At 41.8% G+C, this 21,543-nt stretch overlaps 1 protein-coding gene across 7 annotated transcripts in view; it reads right to left on the bottom strand.

Moving 5' to 3' along the window:
* Lpar1 (lysophosphatidic acid receptor 1) overlaps nt 1-21,543 on the bottom strand; it is a 125,981-nt gene that overhangs the window by 80,691 nt on the left and 23,747 nt on the right. The window contains exon 2 of one of the 7 annotated variants that reach the window (XM_052717135.1): nt 17,192-17,370. The exons of the other annotated variants lie outside the window; for them this stretch is intronic. The gene's annotated coding sequence lies outside the window, so the exon portion shown is untranslated. The remainder of the gene's footprint in view (nt 1-17,191; nt 17,371-21,543) is intronic. 7 annotated transcript variants of the gene reach the window in all.

The following is a 21,543-nucleotide window of genomic DNA, read 5'->3' as shown; positions in this document are numbered from 1 at the left end:
CTCGGCATTAAAAAGATGACGAACTTAAAACAGACCCAAAACTTTTTTTCCAGAAAAGGATCCACACATTTTCACAATTTCACATTTCCAGTCCATCACCAAGGACTGGAGATACACCTAAGCCATAGAGCACTTGCCTATCATGTGCCAGTCCACAGGTTCAAAGCCTCAAATTCAACCCCCAGTGTGACAATAGATGGGTATGAATACTGACCCAAATGAAAAAAAAGACTAACACACACTGGAACAACAGGGAAAAGGGAGAAAAAAGGCTCAGTTTCCTTAGCAAGCTTCATGGGGCTAACACTTTACTGATCCAATTTTTCAAAAATGAAATGCAAAGAACATGACCCAAAGTCCAAAACTTTAGAACCATCCATAAAAGGTAAGTGTCAATGCAGAAATACAAGGTGATACCATGGAAGGCCATTTCAGGAGGAAAAGCACAAGTGTTTATGGTAATAGAATGTCATATTGGTTAGAAATTGTGGCTCAGAGGATAGAAGATATTCAAATAGGGATAACCAGCACACTTGAGGAAAACAAATGGAACAGCGACGATTTATCAAGGAAAGTCATTTTCTGAGTTCAAGAACAAGCAATGTGATAAGGATGGGCGGAGGGGCAGAGTAACTACTTCCTTAAAGGACCTGTGTAGGTGGACAGAAAACAGCCAAAGTGAAACTCCACAGCACTGACTACTAGGAAGACTCAAAGCAAAACTACAGTGCAGGGTCACGTTGGGGATGTAAAAGATTGGAACCCTTGTATGAAGTTGGCAGGAATGTAAAATGCTGCAGTCAACACAGAAGCAGTATGGAGGAGTCTCAGAAAACTCAAAATATGAGCCAGCAATCCCACTTTGAACACATTTCTGAAATAATTAAGATGGGATCTTTAGGAGCTAATCACATACTTGTGTTCATACAGCATAGATAGAGTGGCTTAGAGAGAGAAGAAACTCAAGTGTCCAGTAATGGATACACACACATAAATAAACTGGTTGGTACGTACAATGAGATATTATTATGGATTAAAAAGGAAACAAGCCCTGACATAGGCACCAATGAAGGTGTACCTCAGTGACATTTTGCTAAAGTAAATAAGCTGGTCACATACTGTGTTGCCAGATAACCAGAAGAAAGAATGGGCCAAAGGGTAATGTTTAATGAGCATAGAATTACAATTTCATAATATGGAAAGCGTTCTGGAAACTGGCCGTATGCTATGGTTTGATGTGACCTTTTAAAGTTTGTGTGTCGAGGCTGGAGAGGTTACTCAATAGTTAAGAGCATGTATTGCTCTTGCAAAGGTCCCAGGTTTGGTTCCCAGCACTTACACCCACACAGAAGCTCACAACCATCCATAGCTATAGTTCTAGGGGACATAGTACCTCCTTCTAACCTTCTCGGGCACCAGGAACACATGTGGTACACGGACATACATGCAAGTAAAATGCTCACACCAATTAAACAAAATAAAAAAAATCTAAAAAAAAATTGAGTTTATGCATTGGAGATTCAGTCTCCATGTTCACCATTTACATCAATGGTTCTTGGAAGTGGAGCCAGATGATGAGGTCACGAGTGTGGGGCTCCAACGATGGCACTAGAACTTTAAAGAAGAGGAAGAAAAACTCCTGCACTTGGGAGGCTGAAGCAGGAGGATCACAAGTTTGAGGCTAGCTCAAAAGAGAGGGGGGCGGGTGCATAAGCTAGCTTACAAACTGAAGAAACAAGATAAAACTGCATTAATAAACTTATTATCTTGATTTAAAAACTGGATGGACAGGCATAAATTTGCCATTTCAGACACGTTCCCAGTGGGGGGAAAATGCTGTGGAATATAAAACATAATTATGAAGTGGCCCCAAATCTATGGTCACTACAATAGAGAAGGATGCACTGTCCAAATACATAGTCTCAGACTCAAACTAGTGTGTTTTATTATGCTTAGAAAAGTTGGAGAATCTCTACTTGGAAACATTGTCAGGAATGAGCCAGAACTGTGAATTTCTGAGGTAAGGGAAAATGAACTCAAGTAAGTGTCATGACAGAGCTCAAGAAAGGTGGGACCTGTGTCTTGAGGAGGAATGGAAGGAATGAAACCTGAGATGATCTTGAAAAGTAGGTATTGGTGAAATTATTAAGGCTACTCCACATAGTTAAAAGGGAGATTTATTTAATGGCGTAACTTACAAATGAAGGGATAAATAGGTCGCGGGTTCTGGGAAAGACGCAGCACAGTCTGGCGGTGTTCTCTGGAGAACTCTCCTTGGTCTAATTCCTTTTTTGGGCAAGAGGCAGACTTACCACAACACTGTGTCTTCTCATCACCCAAAGGCACAATGTCCAAACCCTTCATCTTAGTGAGTGTCCGTACACGGACCCAGAACAGTACAGGGATGGATGATATTAGGACCTCTGCCTTTAGGGACAGGAGACTGTGGGTGTGTTTCCATTTGTAGGCTGTTAGGAAGGGAGCCACTGAGCTGGGGTGCTTTCAGTTCAAAGCCTGCTGAGAATGACAAACTCCATATGCATATCCCAGACAAGCTCAAATTCCAACAACTGATGGGTGGGTCATGGAAGATGCTTCCACCTAAGAACACACAGGTACTTCTAATATCAGAAGTAGTTCTCACGTGGTCTAAATTAAGGAATATGAGTATATAAACAGATTGGGGGAAGTGGGGGGAAGGGACAAGAGGAAGAAGTCAGGGCAAGTTGGGGCGAGGACCAATAATCATAATATAGAAGTCTGTGGCTGTGTCAGTAAGAGTGATTCAGCCCCACAACAGTTTCTCAGTGGTGGAGGATTCTGTTGACAATGGCATTATCCATCATCTAAGATTCAAAGGAGCTGACATTCAACCATCTTTGGAAGAATACATCAAAATCAATTCTGAGTGTTTAGAACAACAATAACAAAAAATAAAAGTGTTTTAAACAAGTATACCTCAACATAAAAAAGTCATGCTTAAAAGATACTTGTCTGGTAGATTTGTGAACAGCCACTTAAAAATACACCTAGTGTGGATGCAACTAACTGTTAACCCTTCTTCTGGAATCCATTATGGACAGGCATGTGTATACATGGTATATATCAGAATCCTAATACTATTTTGAGTCTGAAGCTATGTGACTCTATAGTATACTGGAATGAATATTACATGCAGATATTTAGCTCTGAGAATGCTTAACACAAAATCATATGACAGAAAAGTTGAAATGATCTGAACATCCAGTAATATAGTATTATCAACTATGTTATTAAAGATATATTTACATTCAAACCAGTTGTACCTAACCAATAAAATTAAGCTGTGTTCAAATATCTTTCTTCTACATAGGGAAACACACAGAGAAATATGTAATACTTAAACAAGTTTTGTTCTCTGAGGTGGTTTGTGTACTTAATTTTTCTGCTAAAAAAGAATGTACTCAAGGGAAATAACATGGACCAGATGAAAAAGCTCACCTAATAATAATAATAATATGAATAATAGGAATAATAGGAATGATGATGATGAATGAGAATATGATGATCGTGAATAAGAAGAAGGTGATGATGATGATTAGACAATACAAAGACTGGACTGTAGCTAGAGTTTTCCTGCCTGGCCCACAGTCAGGACAAATCTCTCTCACCTGCCAGTCCCACAGCCACTCAGACCCGACCAAGTAAACACAGAGACTTATATTGGTACAAACTGTATGGCTGTGGCAGGCTTCTTGCTAACTGTTCTTATAGCTTAAATTAATCCATTTCCATTAATCTATACCTTGCCACATGGCTCGTGGCTTCCCGGCATCTTCACATGCTGTTTGTCATCGTGGTGGCTGGCAGTGTCTCTCTGACTCAGCCTTCCACTTCTCAGCTTTATTCTCCTCCTTGTCCCGCCTATACTTCCTGCCTAGCCACTGGCCAATCAGTGATTTATTTATTGACCAATCAGCAACACATTTGCCATACAGAACATCCCACAGCACTGGACACTAGACACAAAGGACAATGATCCCAGAGAAGTAGAAAGAAGACAGAATGTGCTGTATAATAGCCCCAGCTTCTTCCTGACTCAAGAGTCCAGGCAAGCTGGGAGTGTGGCTCAGGGGTAGCATGCACAAGGCCCTGGATTCAGTCCCTACACCTTTAAAAGAATTTTTAAAGTGCCCTATACACTACTTGGATTTACTATACAAAAAAAATCTAGGTGGAACACAGGGAACTTACTGAGTTAAGAAAATAGATCTGACACTCCAAGAAGCTCAAAACAAAACAAAACAAAAACTCCAGCTCTAAGAACTGACTATGAGAAAAGAGAAAACAAAAAGAAAGCTCAAGAGATTCAAAGTACTTTCCTTCAGGCATCAAAGAAAACTGATCAGAGAATGCATGTGAGAAAAGTGGGAGAAGCAGAGAGACAGCCACCTGAACAGAGAAAATGAAATGGTATACGGTCTTCACTCACTCAGACCTGAGAATCAGTCTCTGTACCACCAGCAAAGCTGGAAAACCATGTAACTCATGAAAGACCATATAAACCACTCGGTATAATACACAGAGCATCAAAACATCCAAAGAAGGAGAATTCAGAGTCTGGTATCCAATCAATATTTATCAGCCATAAAAAAAGAGGCAAGAAAAACGTGACCAAGATGAGGAGAAAAGCTACTGAGCTAAAAGACCCTAACTGACATGCAAATGTTAGACTTGCTGAGCACATTCAAGGTCATTACTGTCGTGTTCTAGATGTCCAAAATGTTAACAAGAGACAGGAAGGATTAAGACTCAAAACAAACTTACTTTTACATACAGGTATAGACACATTATATATGTACATATATGCATATATCATTGGACAGTATTAACAAAAAAACTTGACATGACAGAAAAAAAAACTAGTGACACAGTAGAAAAAATACAATCTAAAATACTGAGGGGAAAATAATTTAGAAATATTACTGAACTGCAAGCCACTTTCAATTGGACACAAAGATTTTATATAGCTGGGTGGTGGTGGCACACGCCTTTAATCCCAGCACTCAGGAGGCAGAGGCAGGCAGATCTCTGTGAGTTCAAGGCCAGCCTGGGCTACAGAGTTCTAGGAAAGGTACAAAGCTACACAGAGAAACCCTGTCTCGAAAAACCAGAAAAAAAAAAAGATTTTATATAAACATACCAGTTTCTTTTGCTAATGACAAAGAAGGATAAAAAATAAAAAAAATAAAAACAAAAAATATACACATATTAATGGACTGATATACAACATATATAAGAAATCTCAAGATTCAGTAAGAAACAAACCTGTTTTTAAGAATCTGAATACTTGACCTAAGATACTATACAGATAAGAGATAAGAAGGTCAGTTGAGACAATTCAATTTAAAACCACAAGGAACTACTACTAAGTATGTACTAAAATGGATACCATTTAAAAGACCACCCATAGTAAGTATTGGCAAGTACATGAAATACTGCAGCCCCTAGTGCTGCAGGAATGTGAGTCTGGAAACAACTGGACCATTTCTGTACAAGTTAAACAAACTCTTACTATCCAACCCAGTCATCTCACTCCTAGTTACCTACCTGAGAGAAAAGAAAGTGTGTCTATGCAAAAGCCCTGGGGACAAATGCAGGTAGTAGCGTTCTCTGTGACACCCAAACCCTACACAATTCAACGACACACTGCTGGTTAGTAAAACCAATGCGCTGCTGATACGCACGCCGCCGCCTCTCATTCTCACAATAATTAAGCCAAGTGAAAGAAGTCACATGAAACCCAGCATTCACTGTATGATTCTATAAAAGTATAGGAAGTGCAAACTAATCTGTAAAGGTCATAAGTGGCTGCCTTAGACTATAAGGCAGGTTAACGTGGGGAAGCATTTCGAGAGGACAGGAGGAAATTCAGTCAGTAATGGATACTGCCCCTCTTGACTGCAGTGTAAAACAAGGCAAATGCCACCCTTTTTTTTGTTTGTTTGTTTGTTTTGTTTTTCGAGACAGCGTTTCTCTGTGTAGCTTTGCGCCTCTCCTGGAACTCGCTTGGTAGCCCAGGCTGGCCTCGAACTCACAGAGATCCGCCTGGCTCTGCCTCCTGAGTGCTGGGATTAAAGGCGTGCGCCACCACCGCCCGGCTGGCAAATGCCACCCTTTATGTCTAGATATATCCTTAACTTCACCAAAGAGAAAGCATTTGTCTCACCATTTTAAAATGATATCTCATGGATTTAAAAAAAATAATGGGGGATGGGTTGTGGGGAAGGCTGGGGGCGGGAGGATGGAGGAGAGGAGGATCTGTCGTTGGTATGTAAAATGAATAGAAAACTTCTTAATAATAAAAAAATTAAAACATTTTACTTAAAGGGGGAAATCCTGCCTTGTGAAATAATATGGCAAGTAATTTAAAATTGTTTAATTGTAAGAAAGCAAGGGAAGCTAAATACAGGGTGGCAGAGACAGGTAAGAAGGACAGCTCCATAAGAAGGCAGCCATGAGCACATTCTGAAGCCTGAAAGGCAAGGGTACAACCAATAGAGAAGAAATGAGAGATGTAGACTCTGGTTTATCAGTATCAGTAGAACCAAGGACGGGTGTATTAGGAGAGACAGAAGTGCTGGGGATAAAACTCAGGTCCTCACACTTACTAAGCAAATGCTCTCCCACTTGAGCTACATCCTCAGCCAAGGATAAGTACAAATGTGTCCGCACAATGAGAATGCTGGGAGACATCCTATGTCAACAACAAGAAGCACACTTGGCATGGGGGATCTTAAATACTATTCTCTACTGAAAGAAGAACTGTCTTGTTCCAGGGAAGTAAGTACATGATGCTCAGGCATCAATCATCAAAGAAGCCATTATCTTTGGTCCACCAAATCTGACCATTGCTCAAGTAGGCAGAAGATTTTGGCATCATCCAGGTGATCCTGGTTTTGCAGTCAAGTAGAATGTAAGAGTTGGGGGTCATGGAGGCTTTCACCAAAATTTCAGAGGAAGGCCTGGGAGGACAGACAATGTGAAATAAGGTTGAAGTTACCATGTGCAGCCCTTGAGTATTCCATAATAAAAGAGACTAAGCAGAGTTGAGGCAGGTATATACAGCACAAGGTTATGAACTGAACTCTTAGCTGCCAAGGATGTAGGTGCGGTGATATGAAAACACATAAATGGGATGTGAAAAATAAGAAAACAGTACAAATTTTGATTGATTTGAATAGGTGTTTTGTGACTATATGGGAGAATTACATTATAAAGTACTTGAAGCTCAGCGTTGAATATTAATATAAGCAATTCACTCTCAACCAACTGCTGAGATAAAGGTTCTTCCTACTCAGTGCTGTAATTGCAACTTTCCTCTAGGCTCGAGAGAGAAATGGAATCAGAAGTGAGGAAAAAAGACCGGGAGAGATGCTTTTATTACAGAAACATCTGTGATAAAAAAATGTTTGTAAATGCAAGTGTTCATATTTTGTTATACCATCCATAAGAATAGACAAGGCCATGAATAAACTTAATTTTGTAATTTTCAAACTGGGAAGAAGTTACTGTTAAAAATTACATTATGCTCCCAGACACACACGTGCCTGCCTGGTCTTAGAGCAGACAAGAAAACACGTCTCAGATGAATCAAAACTTAAGAGCATGTTGCCAGACTCAAATAGGATTCCCAGAAAAGGAGCAGTCTAGACTCAGAGGAAAGGAGAGGCAACCCCAGACCACCACATTTGGCTCTGTTTTCAAAAGCCACAGAAATCTTTAGTGTTAGATGCATTTACGTCCGATACACAACAGAGAGAAGATGATCCAGCAACATGACCCTCAGGACTTCCATTTCAAAGCTCTAGAAGCAATGGGACAAGGTGCTGTGTTCTTTGAAGACAGTAGATGATGAGATTTCTTCTGCCTACCAGGAGAATAATCTCTTCCAGATGTCGGTCAGGCCACAATGTGCTATTCAAAAACATGAAAGTCCTGTTTGTTTTCAAAGTTCTAGAGCCTAGCTTCCCTGAATAGCCTCCCATCAAACTGGAGATAAAAGGTAGCTTTAAAGGAAATTGGTATGCATCTACATCTAACACACACATATGCCAAAAGTTTCATTTAAAAAAAAATGTAGAATACAAACCTAGTATCTACCCCAGCCCTGGAAAAATAACGAGGCACTTAATTTCATTTCCCTTCCTGCTCCCAGGATGCACCACTCCACCTCAGTGAACTCCCTCTACAAGAACAGAGGAGAAACTAATAAAACCGAGCATTGTGCTGAAGGGTAATGAGTCCCAGCTGGGTGTAACACATATGAACATTCCCATTTCCTGAGGATTCACATACATGATATTACCAACTTGAAGGATCAGTGAGGACAGCCTGCCCTGGTCTCATTTTGTATGTGTATATGTGTGAGTGTGTATGTGTGTGTGTGCGCACACATGCTCGAGTATGCACTCACACACACGTGCGTGTGGAAGCTGACAGACAACCTCAGCCATTGTTCCCCAGACACTGTCCACATTTTTTTGTTGAGACAGGTTCTCTCCTTGGCCTGGAATTTACCACTAGAGTAGGCTGGCTGGCCAGCCTCTACCACCACAGAGCTGGGTTATAAAGACTTGCCACACCTGGCTTCTTTATGTGGGTTCTGGGGGTCAAACTCGAGTCCCTCTTCTTGCAAGGCAAGTGCTTTGCAGCTGAGCTATCTCCTTAACTGGCATCATTTCTTCATAGAGCAATCCTATGGACTGCATTTCAGCCACTCTGCTGAAGAAACAAAGGAACAGCTACAAAGAAAATTAAGTGAGTCTTATCTGTTCACAGTGAGTTTAGAAACTACGAGGACAAATGTAAAAAAAGTGGGGCCTAACTCACAGGGATAGCACCCCAGCACCTCCCACCGTCTCTGATCTACAGTCCTATTGTATCTAATGGTGATACCTTTTAAGATAACTGTTAAAGCTCTCCATCAAGAAAGCAGAAAATGCAAAGGAAGAGCCTCCCTTTCTTTATCTAAATAGACTGTGAAGAGAAGAGATTGGTAAAGCCCCTAAGAAATCACCCAGCAAGCCTCCGTCCATCCGCTCACGGCATCATCTGAAGACCAAATGGAGACCTAAAATCTGAAAGGCTTCCAACCATGGCATCATTAGCCAGAAAGATGCCATCCTGCGTGGCCAGAAAGCCTGGGGAGGCTAGCGCAAACACACAGTAAGTGTCACGGGGAACCTTCTAACTGGCATGCTGGCGGCCACTCTGAAGAAGGGCTTCTGCACTGTGACAGCAGGGATGCAGCCTGCTAAGTGGGGGGAAGGTGTTTTTGCTAGCCGGGGTTAGAGCTCAGGGAGGGATAGAGCACTTGCCTAACCCTGCATTGCCCTGGGGTCAAACCCTAGTCTATCTGGGGAGAGGTGTTCCCAACCTGATAAACTATCATCTTGGGAAAGGCCCTTTCTCCCTGACCAACGCTTCCCTGAGGCTGCAGAAGGAAGCCGTGTGTGGCAGGGCCAGGGTGAGTGTGCCTGCTGCTGCTTGAAGCCAAGTGAGGAGAGATTTAAAAAGAGCAGGCACAAAGCTGAAAATGCCTTGTATCCCAGAGTTCCCTGTTTGGTAGATACAGGTGCAGTGTGTTCAGTGTTCTGGGGCTGAGGAAGGGGTGTGTTTTGTTTTGTTTTTTAATTTTTTTTTTTTTTTAAAAAAAAGGCTACCTCTTCAAAACAGCCACTCAGTTTCTTTGGGTTGGTGGCTAGGGAAGCAACCAGCCCAGTGTGACAAGCAAGGACTGTGCTCCTGCTGGGGCCTAATGACTTCGAGATGGAGCCTGCCCTCCAATCCATGATACATGAACTCCTCTCGGCTGGAGTCCGGAGCACCACACTGGTTTCTTTTGGCTCACAGCCTGCACTGCAGCTGGTTGTACTTACTTGAGGTATGGTTTATTTTGAAACAAAATGAACCAGATTTTCCCCACTGCCTATGTGTTTGCTTGGTATTGGAAAGCATTAACCCTTTCAGAGCTAGGCTACCAGTGCTCACAGTGCAGCCAATCAGATGGAAGGAGACAAATGAAAGACACCAGCTGATACAAGCTCACCAAACAGAAAACGCATTTCAAAGTAAAAAGCAGACATTCCACCCATCACTTAATTTTGAGACCCCAGCAATCCCCAGCCAGAATACAGAAATACAGAGATAGATGATAGATAGATAGATAGATAGATAGATAGATAGATAGATAGATAGATAGATAGAGATTCTTTGGAGAGATGGCTCAGCAGTTAAGGGCACTTACTGCTCTTGCCGAGGACCAGAATTTAGTTCCCAGAACCCACATCCGGCAGCTCACAACCATCCCTAACTCCAGTTGTAGGGCATCCAATGGTACTAAGGGCACCTGCATGCATGTGATATACATACACTCACACAGACATACATATATACATAAAAATAAATAAGTATTTTTTTAAAGTAAGATTTTACTCTGTGCCCTCTGGGGGCTAAATCAAAAGAAGAAACTAGTTGTATATTATTGAGAAAGAGGAAAGCTACGGAGAGACCATTTTCTCTTACTAAATCTTAGTGAGAGTCATCCCATGATACAAAATACATAAAGATATTAATATGGAAGTATCTTCTAGCAACCTTCAATAAATGCTAAAGAAAAAAACACATGATTCTCAGATGGTAGACAATCTTAACAAAAGTTAAACACTAACTAGATTTAACCATAATTTAATGAGGGGTTTTAATTTAGTAGACCTAGATATTCTTAGATGCCTATATTTCTGAAATCTCCTTAAGTAGTTCTGAAGTAAACCTTAGATTATTTGTAACCTGAATTCTTTAAAAATACCTAATAGGAACAAGTTGTAATCTACATGGAGAGCTACTGAGTGATAACTAGGATAAAGGGGAAAATGGAGTAAGCTTTTCCACCAAATATAAAACACTAACTCCTGGACCCCACCAAGTCCTCCTGATCTCTCTGTGGGCAGGACAAAGAATCCATGTTTTAACAAGCTCCAATAAGCTTACCCCAAAAGCCAAACGTGCATTCAACCAGTTCTCAAACCACATAGAGTCCTGAGTGTTCCCTGGAAAGCTGTTCAGAAACAGATAACAGGCCTCAAGTCACAGTTTCTGACTCAGTAGGGATGGGCTGGGTCAAGGAACTTGAATTTACCAAGTTCCCAGACATGCTGGTGCTGGGGGTCCTGAGTTCACACAGGGCACCATTCACTCCACTGCCCATTTCATAGAGCGAGGCTTCTACACAGCCTTGCACAGACTTGAAAGTAGATAACTCAAGACTGTACACTAAAAACAATTGTACGTGTTTTTAATACCCAGCCTAAGAGACAAAATGGGCATTTTCTCTTAAAAACTAAAACAACCTAGACTTTAATCCAAACTGAGGGCCATTTCACATGTTCAATAATAAAGACTGGCAGAAAATGTCTTCTGACTCATTCAGTAAAGATGTTAGTTGAAATCGTATGGACCAGGGAGGCATTGTTCTGAGAGTAGGTGTTGCCATTTCTAACTCTTGGACACAAAAACTCTCAGCCAAGAGCCTAACAGTGCATTGCTTTTTAATAGAGCTTAATCAGAAGAGCACGGCCCCACATTGCCATGGGGTTGGCCTATAGGACAAAACCGCTGGCTGATGAGCATCTTCCTGGGAGAGGCAGCTGCCAAAAGCAGCAGCTTTAGTTTAGACAAAGTCAATGGCAAGCTCTCCTCAGCTAAATGAGCTGGCCAAAAGGTCTGAGATCTCCTAAATTCATATCCTGTTCATGAGCCTGCGATCATATCACAGCTCGCCTGGAAAGGCAATTCTAATTTACACAAAGGCCTTTTTTAAAAGTTATTAGATGGTAATATTAAAGGCAGAAGAATGTGGATAGCTTTTTTGTCATTTGCAGATGAAATGTGATCCTTCAAAAGATAGTTCCTATACACTGCATTCTTCCTGGAGCTGCTCCATCAGTCCTTAAGAAACATTAAAATCTAACATCTTTCACACCAACTCAACCCAGAGATAGTACATTAGCAACAACAGCTGTAGTTAATCAATAAGGCCTGCAAATGATCATAAGGTAACTTCTGAGTAAAGATGACATCGTCCCCAATTTGCCATAGGGCACACCCAATTTCCAGTTAAAATACAGATAAACAGAAACAAAAAGACAAAAAACTCCAAACAGCTCAGAAGCCAAGAACAGCGACTGAGAGGATTTCAACATAAGAATCCAAGAGATGGGGGAAGCACAAACATTAGGCCATGGTACCACTCTTCCCCACTTCTCCGACCTCTTTCAGACATTCGTTCATAGATCAGTAAGCAGAAGGAATAATCCACTGGCTGCTTCATAGCCTCCTGAACATGGTGGGCTATGTACAAGAAGAAGTCTCAGTGATGACTTGTAACTCCAGGACAATGGGACCCGTTTTGATTAGAGGCCTTGTTAGGGAAACAGGGTCAGGATTCTCTCCTGGTTTAGTAGTCAGGCTACAGAGCCTGAAAGGGCATCGCCTTTGCCAGTGGTGTGAGCTGTTTACTGTACAAGGCCACCAGCCTAAGTGTGAGAGGCAGGTCTATAACCCCAGAGGTCTGCATCACTCCCACAGGGTAGGGCTCTACTGCCAGCAAGGAAGCATGGCTTTAACTCCAAACTCCACAGCTGCAATGCCCGCTCTGATGCCCACTCACCTGAGAAGCCTGCAGAAACACCGGAAGGTTGCCCACAGAAGCATGTGAGTGGTAGAAAGCTCTGACACTTCTCAGTGTGAAGGTGAACTTAATTCCCCCAAGAAAAGCAGTCTTGAGAGAGCTACCATTTCGGAATCCAAATCAATTCTAGCTCAAATGTATCAAAGGATGATGTAATCATGAAGCGGTTTCTTTCAGCAGATTAACCTTGTTGAGTGTGTTTGCTAATTTTCTACAGTTAAAACCAAACATGTGGCCTCAGACTATTCCAAATAATTCCCATTAAAAATGGATAGATTTGTCAACAGAAGCTGTTTTGTTAATGACAAAAGAATAACAAAACAGGAATCCCATTACTGTACTTACAATTCAACATAGCTCTTGAGAGCATAGTTGATTCATTCAACAAGAACTCAACTGGCTTACCAGGAGTAGAAAAGTCAAACCATCCTTTGCAATCAAAATGATTGTTTATATTCAAAATCTAGGAGAGGCTATTGCAAACCCAATCTGACCTTCCATGGAGAGTCTCAGAACCAAATTATCCATGGAGGCTGATAAGGATTTTCAACATCACAAGATCTAGGATCACCTAGGAGACAAACCTCTCTACATGTCTGAAGGGAGTTTCTAGATTGGATTAAATGGAGGGAGAAGATGCATCCTACATGGAGGTGGTAGCATCCCAGGGGCTGAGGTCCTAGACTGGATAAAAAGGAGAAGATGAGCTGAGGACTCACTCATCTCTTTCTGCTTCCCTACTGTAGCTACAATTCAGCCAGCTTCGTTCAGCACAACAGACAGTGATCTCAAGCTGTGACCCCAAGGAAACCCTTCCTCCCTTATACTGTCGGGTATTCTGACAAAGCAATTAGAAACGTCACTAATTTATTATCTAAGACAAATGAAGAGAGCAGGGAGGCCTGACCTGAGAGTAAACCTCTATACAAAGCTTTGTAATAAAGATACGATACATGCTTAGAACAAGACACACACAAGAACATGGAGTCTACAGATGTTCACACGGGCATAAAGAGACGCGACTAAAATGGTTCTTGGGCAGCAGGGGCTAAAAATGTATCTATCCTAGGATGGCTCATCTCTGTGGTCAACTTGACTGGACTGAGAAATGTCTCGGATTAGTGAAGACCCTGGGTGTGTCCATCGTGTGTTTCCAGAAAGGACTGATATGTAGGACAGTGCCTGAGTGGGGAAGCTCCCCTGAATGCATGCTGCGGCATCCATTAGGATGGGAGGATAGATGAAAGAGAAGGGGGAAAAGAAGGAAGAGGGAACCAGCTCGTGGTGGGAGCCCCCTTCTTGCGGAACAAGTCCCCTGTCACTGGTACCACCAAGCAAGAACGTGAGACAACAGCATCTTCAGCCTTTCCCGTGCAAACGACACCAGGGAGTTTCCAAAGCTTCAGCATCAGACTGGGGACTTCAGCGTTTATAGACATATACATACAGGATTTATATACACATGCATATATGTTCCGTTCCTCTAGAGAATCCTGACTGACGCATAAGCAGACCCCAAAATCACATCACACACAGAACTAACCCCCGGGTGGCTTACAGCCCTTAGTATGACTGACTGGAAAATGCCAAGGCCATGCTTAACAAGCTCACATTTTCCTTTTAGCTCCAACTCCTCTTTGTTCTATTCTCTCTTTGGGATTGAACCCAGGGCCTCGGGCATGTAGGCAAGCACTCTGTTACTGAGCTACCTAGCTCCGTTCCTGAACCCTCGTACTGTCATCTGTGCTAAGACTCAAGGAGGAAAAGCTGACGTTCCAGGAAACAGGACAGAGATGGGAATCTTAAAACACAATTGCACTCGAAGGTCTTTTTGACCCTAAGAACTAACCACCACCTTCCTCGCACACCAAAGAAAGTCATGGTAAGCTCCTGATTCAGGCAACACCTTTGTAAAAGCCCACTTAGAATCCAGTTTTGAAAATAAACTTCATAGCTTCTCAAAGAACGTGTGAATAATTAAAATCCACGGGACAGAAATGCCCACATGAGAATCCCTATGAAGGACACCGTTCGTGGTAGAGTATGATTTAACCTTTAACATATGTTCATCTTGTCTCAAAATTAAATAGCTAACAGGGAAATAACAGTGTGGTTTTTTTCTTCTATCTTAGAACTTCCTTTCTTCTAGGTTAACAGCTGTCTTTACTGTTACTGTTGTTTCAGCTGATTAAAAACAGTAACAAACCACTGTGAGGGTATTCATTTCCAGAGCCAATTTTAGTGAGGTTGCTAATAAAATGACAGCTATTCTAACAAAGCTGTTTACTTTCTTATTTTAAAAGGAACAGGGCTTTAACTTTATACTCATCTCCCTACTTGCAAAACCATCTCACATGAGAAACCAATTTGATACTCACCTTAATCTGTCTGCTAACTGAATCACAGCAACACATCTGTGTATTCTAGCTATCTGGGGGACAAAATAATCATTTTATGTTACCAAACATTACTCATGACATGACAAGTTCATTACACAAACCCACCTGAAATGGGAAAATTATGAAAGAATGTTTCAAAAATGGGGAAACTATCCCACAATGTAACTAGCAGAGGGAGCCGGGGAGTGTGAGCATGCAACAGTATCCACTGCTTTTGAGAGCAGATGGGGGGTATAAATCTTGATTGAAGTTAGGATAACCAGAGACCTAATATCATAAATAGAGATAGGATATTTCCTTCTAAAGCTAATAGAACAAAGCAATGTAATTTGTCTATAAATAAATGCAATTTCCTGAAAGAGGTGTCCACCCAAAGTCTAAAGCACTTAGTGTGACTTCTCTTGAAAATAAGAAATGCTGGCTATGGGAGACCTAATTTGCATACCTAGATGAGTTACTCTGGGAATCACAGCAGATCATAGGATCCCATTTAAAATGGACATCTCTTGTCTAAGAGAGTATATTGGAAAATATTTAAACCACAGAGATTGAGACTTAGGAAAGGAAAGGTTGGTTATGACCGGCCCAATCCCTGGAGCTTAGTAGGCAAACCAGAACATCCCAGTATAAGATCCCAAGCCAGTTCGCTGGTGCACATTCCCATCTCAAGCAAAGGGTGGCACAAGAATAATCGTAGAACCCACCATCTGGGGATACTTTATGTAATTCACCAATAGAAGGACCCACAAACCCAAAGAGAAAGGGCTAATAGATTTACAAACACACAAATGTCTCTGAGGATGCCTTAGGAGTTTTGCTATTGAAAAGAAAAATCTCCTTCCTTTCGGAAGAAAAAGGATGTGGTGGCTCAGATGAGAAATGTCCCTCGTAGTCGCATGTATTTGAACACTTGGTCCCTAGTGGGTGGGACTATTTGGGAAGGTTATGACATCTTCAGTCCTGATGAAGGAAGTATGTCACTGGGAGCAAGCTTTGAGGGTTTATTGCCTCGCCCCTACTTTGTATACTTTGTATATTCTCTCTTTCTCTCTCTCTCTCTCTCTCTCTCTCTCTCTCTCTCTCTCTCTCTCTCTCTCTCTCTCTCTCTCTCTCCCCCCCCCTGCCCCACCCACTTCCTGTGTCTGGACAAAATATGACCTGTCAGTTTCCTGCTCTAGCCACATGGGACCATGCCTTCCCTGCCATTATGGTCTCTCCCTCCAGAACTGGCAGGCAAAGTAAACTCTTTCTTTCTCATTGTTTTGGTCACAGTGTTTATTCCAGCAATAGAAAAGGAACCAGTACAGAGGATAAGTAAGGTGAACAAGTCTTTTAGGATTCAGAGACGGATAATGGTGGTAGCCACAGCATGGGCAGAGTGACCCAAGGTCCAATGCAGTGTGGTAGGGCCAGGAGCATCACTCTCCTAGCTCATACACACAAAACGTGATGGAAACAAGGAACAGGCTTAGAAGTGACCGTGAGGGAACCAGCCCCCACTTTCACCACCAAAGTACTCTTGAGCAGGGAAAAGTGAGGAATATTTAGTTATAAAGAGATACCTAGACAACGAGAGGAAAGACAGAAACACAGGACAGCCTCAGGAGGGCCTGGGTCAAAACTCACCAGCCTAGAACTTTATTCAAAGGGGCTTTTTATAACAATGTCAAGGGGTGAGGCAAGAAGACCTCCCCCTGCTAGATACAACCAAGTGTAGACCCTTCCAAACACCTGGTATCCAGGCCCATGGCCCAATCATCCTCTTATGCAGTGCTGCTGGGTAAAGCCACTAGGAAACCTCGGTGGCACCAATAAGCGACACTATAATAGTAGCACGTCCTTTACATTCATTTCCACCACTGTTTCTAGTGATGTGTAATTGTCGTAGAATGTTAGTACTGGAGCCACATTAACTAACTTAATGTGATCCTAACAGTGAGAGAAAACACCCAACAAACTGCTCCATTAAGATGAACGAAGTCAAGGCTCTAGCGTCCACCAGGCAGACAGCAGCCACAGTTCTCGATGCCATAAACATTCGCTAGATACTGGTCTCACAAACCTTGACCTTCCCATGATCGTCAGAGGCACCAATTTTGGCCAACATCGACTTCACAAGATGTTTCTCCCATTGATCCTAGCTTCCAATTAACAATGTTTGGCTTTTATTTCATTTCATTCGCTTTTGTGACTTCAATCTTATTTTCTCCTCAGCCCCAGAAAACAAACACGCTAAAATTCCTGTTGAAAAACAAGAAAAGAAGAAAAGAAAAAATGCTCTCCTGATGTCAACTTCTTTGTCTTCCCCTTTTAAACCCCTCTCCCCAACCCTCCCTTTCAAAGCCGCTAAAGAAACTGGGTTTATTGCTTATGTGTCCCTGCATATGCACTATGGTATACCCCACCCCAAAAAATCTTTGAGAAAAGACCATTTGCCTTTAAATAAGGACATTTTTCTGTTCTTATCTTACTTGACCCTTCAACTTCACTGTACATTGTTAATTATTCTCCTTTCAAACTTGCCTTACTCGTGACGCCATGTTCCCTTGATCCCTACCCACTCCTCAGATGCCTTCTCAGGCATCTTTGCAAGGACCAGGAAAAGCTGGTCCACCTCTAGTTCTTTACTTACCTTTTCCTCGACTATCTCTATCCACTCTTCCTCTGTCCATCTTAAATACACCAATGAACTCCACATTTAGACAATTTTAGGATAATGATTCTTAAACATGTGTACTTATGCCAGGACATTCCCTACTATTTCAACTGACCTGTCTATCACTTAAGGGCTTCAAATATAAAAAATACTCCAAATAGAAGTTGGTATTTTCTTGTGACAAATACGTCATTAGATCTTGCCATTTCTACTTCTCAATAGGTTTAAATTCATTCTCTCTCCTGGAGCATTTATGTTCACTTAGTTCAAGTCACCACCACCCCCAGACAAGTACAAGGATATTTAATCTTATTTTGCTTCTCTGCCCCTCTTCAATTTAACCTCCCATGATCTAATACAGAACCATGGAAATCCTTTCTATTGTCAAGGATCTGAAGGGAGGAGGCCAACAAGATGCTCCCTGATTTGGACTCTGCCTCAGTCTCGAGCAAGTCTTCCACTGTTGTCCAACAGAACTACTCAGTTTCTAGAAAACACCAGGCTATTTTGTGTCCTTTTGCATCCTGTTTCACTGATTAAAATGGCCCTTTCCATTCCCTATCCACAAAGTCAACTCTTTTATCTTTCAATCTTCCAGTGCGGGTCAAAGTCCCAGAAGTCTCCTCTTTCCTCATTCCCACACACACCCATCACCCTTGGCACGGAGTTGGCTGTACCATCCTGTATGCCAACACCTCTGCACCTTGTACATTACAGCATTAATCACACTGACTTCTATCGTCCGGGCATCAACACTTGAACCTTGAATATCTTAAAGATGGAGAGATCACCATAATTAACCTTTTCAACCAGATGCTCAGGGCTGGCATACTAACAGGGCTCGGGGAAGATTGCTAACTAATAAGAAGAGGGATGAAGACATGTGACCATCAGAAGTAAAAGAATGAACTAAACTGGCTTAACCACAAACCAATATTTAAACGTAACTGTTGCCTGGAATGATGTCACACACCTCTAATCTTAGCACTTAGGAGGCTGAAGCAGGAGGATCATGAGTTTGAGGCCAGCCTGGGACTACACATCTCCAGTTCCAGTTTAGCCTGAGCAACATAGTAAGATTCTGCCTCCAAATTTAAAAATAAACAACATGACCCACTACTATTTCCTGACCAGTGAATTACCCAGCATTCATGCATGCGGAAGTATCACATTACACAAGAAGCAAAGGGTTGGCAATATAAGTCACTGGCAATGCAAGAACCTGCCTGGTCAATCCTAGGCGTTCCATTTCCAATGGTCACCAGGAAGGAAAGGGAAGACACAAATCACTGGGAAGGTGCCTCTAAAAATGGCTCTGCAGTTCAATTCCCAGCACCCATACGGCAGCTCAAAACCGTCTGTAACTCCAGTTCCAGGGATCTGATGCCCTCTTCTGCCCTCCACAGGCACCAGGCACACATGTATACACATGCAAGTAATCCATCATACACATAAAATAGCTTCTTAAATAAATAAATATGGGGAAAGTAGAAGTCAAAAGACCAGAATGGCTGTTTAAAGAAGTTAGCTGAGATGTGTAGAGTCTGAGACTGTGCAAGTGTTTGTTAATCTAGGTGAATGATGTTTTTATAAGTGCTTTCATTAGGTAATTTTTATTTAAAAAATGTTTAGCCGGGCGGCGGTGGTGCACGCCTTTAATCCCAGCACTCGGGAGGCAGAGCCAGGCGGATCTCTGTGAGTTCGAGGCCAGCCTGGTCTCCAAAGCGAGTTCCAGGAAAGGTGCAAAGCTACACAGAGAAACCCTGTCTCGAAAAACCAAAAAAAAAAATGTTTAAAGACTAGGAAAAGGTTTTGGGACCCATACTAAGGCTGTGCAGTAGAAATAAAGAGAAAAACCAGAAAAAAAAAATGGCTCTGCAGTAACCTTCTTCCCTAGCACATCCCCCAAGTCAGCTGTTCTTCTGTGGCAAACCTGCCCTCCTCATCATAAGGTCGTCCTTGCCTGTATCCACATCCACAGTACCCAACCCATGCCAGGGCAGCTCCAAACTCCAAGCTACGTCAACACACACACACACTTCCCCCAAATTATCTGGCTATATATAAATCATACCACCAAACTGGTACCTAGGCAAGCAACTTAAACAAATGTTCCATTCACTAGAACAGGATATGATTTAAAAAAAAAAAAAGTCTTAAGTGATCTAAACAAAAATTAAAGGCTTATAACATCTTAGAATAGGAAGAGTATATTTTATCATAATGCAAAATATTTTTTAAAAAGGTTAATAAAAGAAACCACACAAACAGATAGGGCTACTTTCTATTTAAAGGGAAGGACGGAAGGAAAGGAACACACCATAGGGAACATGCTTTGTATCTTAGATAAACTACTAATACCTTGAAAGTTGTAAAAACAAGAGCTATATTATTAAATATACAAGCTAAACAAAAGCAAGTTGTAAAATGATAATCCTAATTGAAAAATTGATAAGCACAAACAAGAAATATATGTGAAATACAAATGGTCAATAAAACCAGAAAAAAATGTGCTTTTTGATTGATCAACAGAATCTAAATCTAAACTTAAATCTAAAGTGCAATTTCTCCCAATCTATTGATTTTTCTTATCAATTTATCCAATAATGTGAGGAAGGATTCTGTGAGACAGAGTCTTTCATTCCTTCAGGCTAATTCTGGCACTGTCTACTAAGAATCAGCCAGGTACACCATTTGACCTCCCAATTCTGCTTCAAGGTATTTCCTGTGGGAGATAATCAGCCATCTACGCTGGCATATCTAGATAAGGGTATCATTACAAAACTGACCGTCAAACCAAAGGCAACGTGACAGTCTGAAGAACAGGATTATTTAGTAAATAAAAATATATTCCAGGCACTGGAGAGATAATTCAGTGGTTACAAGAACTCACTGCTCCTGTAGAGGACCTAGATCGGTTCCCAGCAACCAAATGGCAATTCAAAACTATAACTCCAGTCCCTCGGGATCTGATGCCGTCTTCTGACCAACATGGGCTCCTGTACACACTTAGTGTGTATAAACTCATGCAGCCGTATACAAACACACATAAAAATAAATCATTTTACCAAATGCATTCAGAGGATGAAATACGTTCTGTTATTTTAAGAAGTGACACTGTAGATGTCTTTCCAGGAATATTAAGGGCCAAATCCTTCCAGCACTAAAGCATCTGAACTTGCTGAGTGCACACGCGCATATGAAAACCCACAAGCAGGTACCTGTGCAGTTTTCAGCCAAGTCGGCAAAAGTATCGAGTCTCCAAGGAAACAAAGTATGTCAACCAATCAGCTGAGGTAAAAGAAGGCTGAATGCGGCCAATGTCAGGATCCCAATCCCAGTAGTTAACTTTTAGTTCTGATGTTTACAGGCAGAAACCAGGACAGTCAGATCAAAGATCCCTGCAACAAGCTGGGTGTCAACAGGTGAAGCAGAGACGTAAACACAGATGTGTGTCACAAGGGATGGGGCACACAAGTGTGACTGCCTCGGGACTCAGATGAAAGTTGCAAAGAATTCCCTGAGAACTTACAGCCAGACATCTGCTATTAATTAATTGGAGACTGGAAATGCATCTTATTCGTCTGGCCCACAAAAAACTCAAAGTGAAAATTGAAACTGTAGCGCCCATGGGTTGAAGCAGAAGCAAAGGCATATTCTTTCCAAACTGATTCACCTTAAGTCCTCTATGCCCAGAGGGGAAAAAAATCGCATAAGCTTATACAGACATGGAACAGGGTCAGAGGCAGGAAGGAGGA

The sequence above is a fragment of the Peromyscus californicus genome, unplaced genomic scaffold, assembly GCF_007827085.1.
Source record: "Peromyscus californicus insignis strain IS unplaced genomic scaffold, ASM782708v3 Scaffold_5__1_contigs__length_169319896, whole genome shotgun sequence".
In the NCBI taxonomy this organism is placed as follows: domain Eukaryota; kingdom Metazoa; phylum Chordata; class Mammalia; order Rodentia; family Cricetidae; genus Peromyscus; species Peromyscus californicus.
Note: the sequence above shows the minus strand (reverse complement) of the source record. Positions and strands in the feature narration are given on the sequence as shown.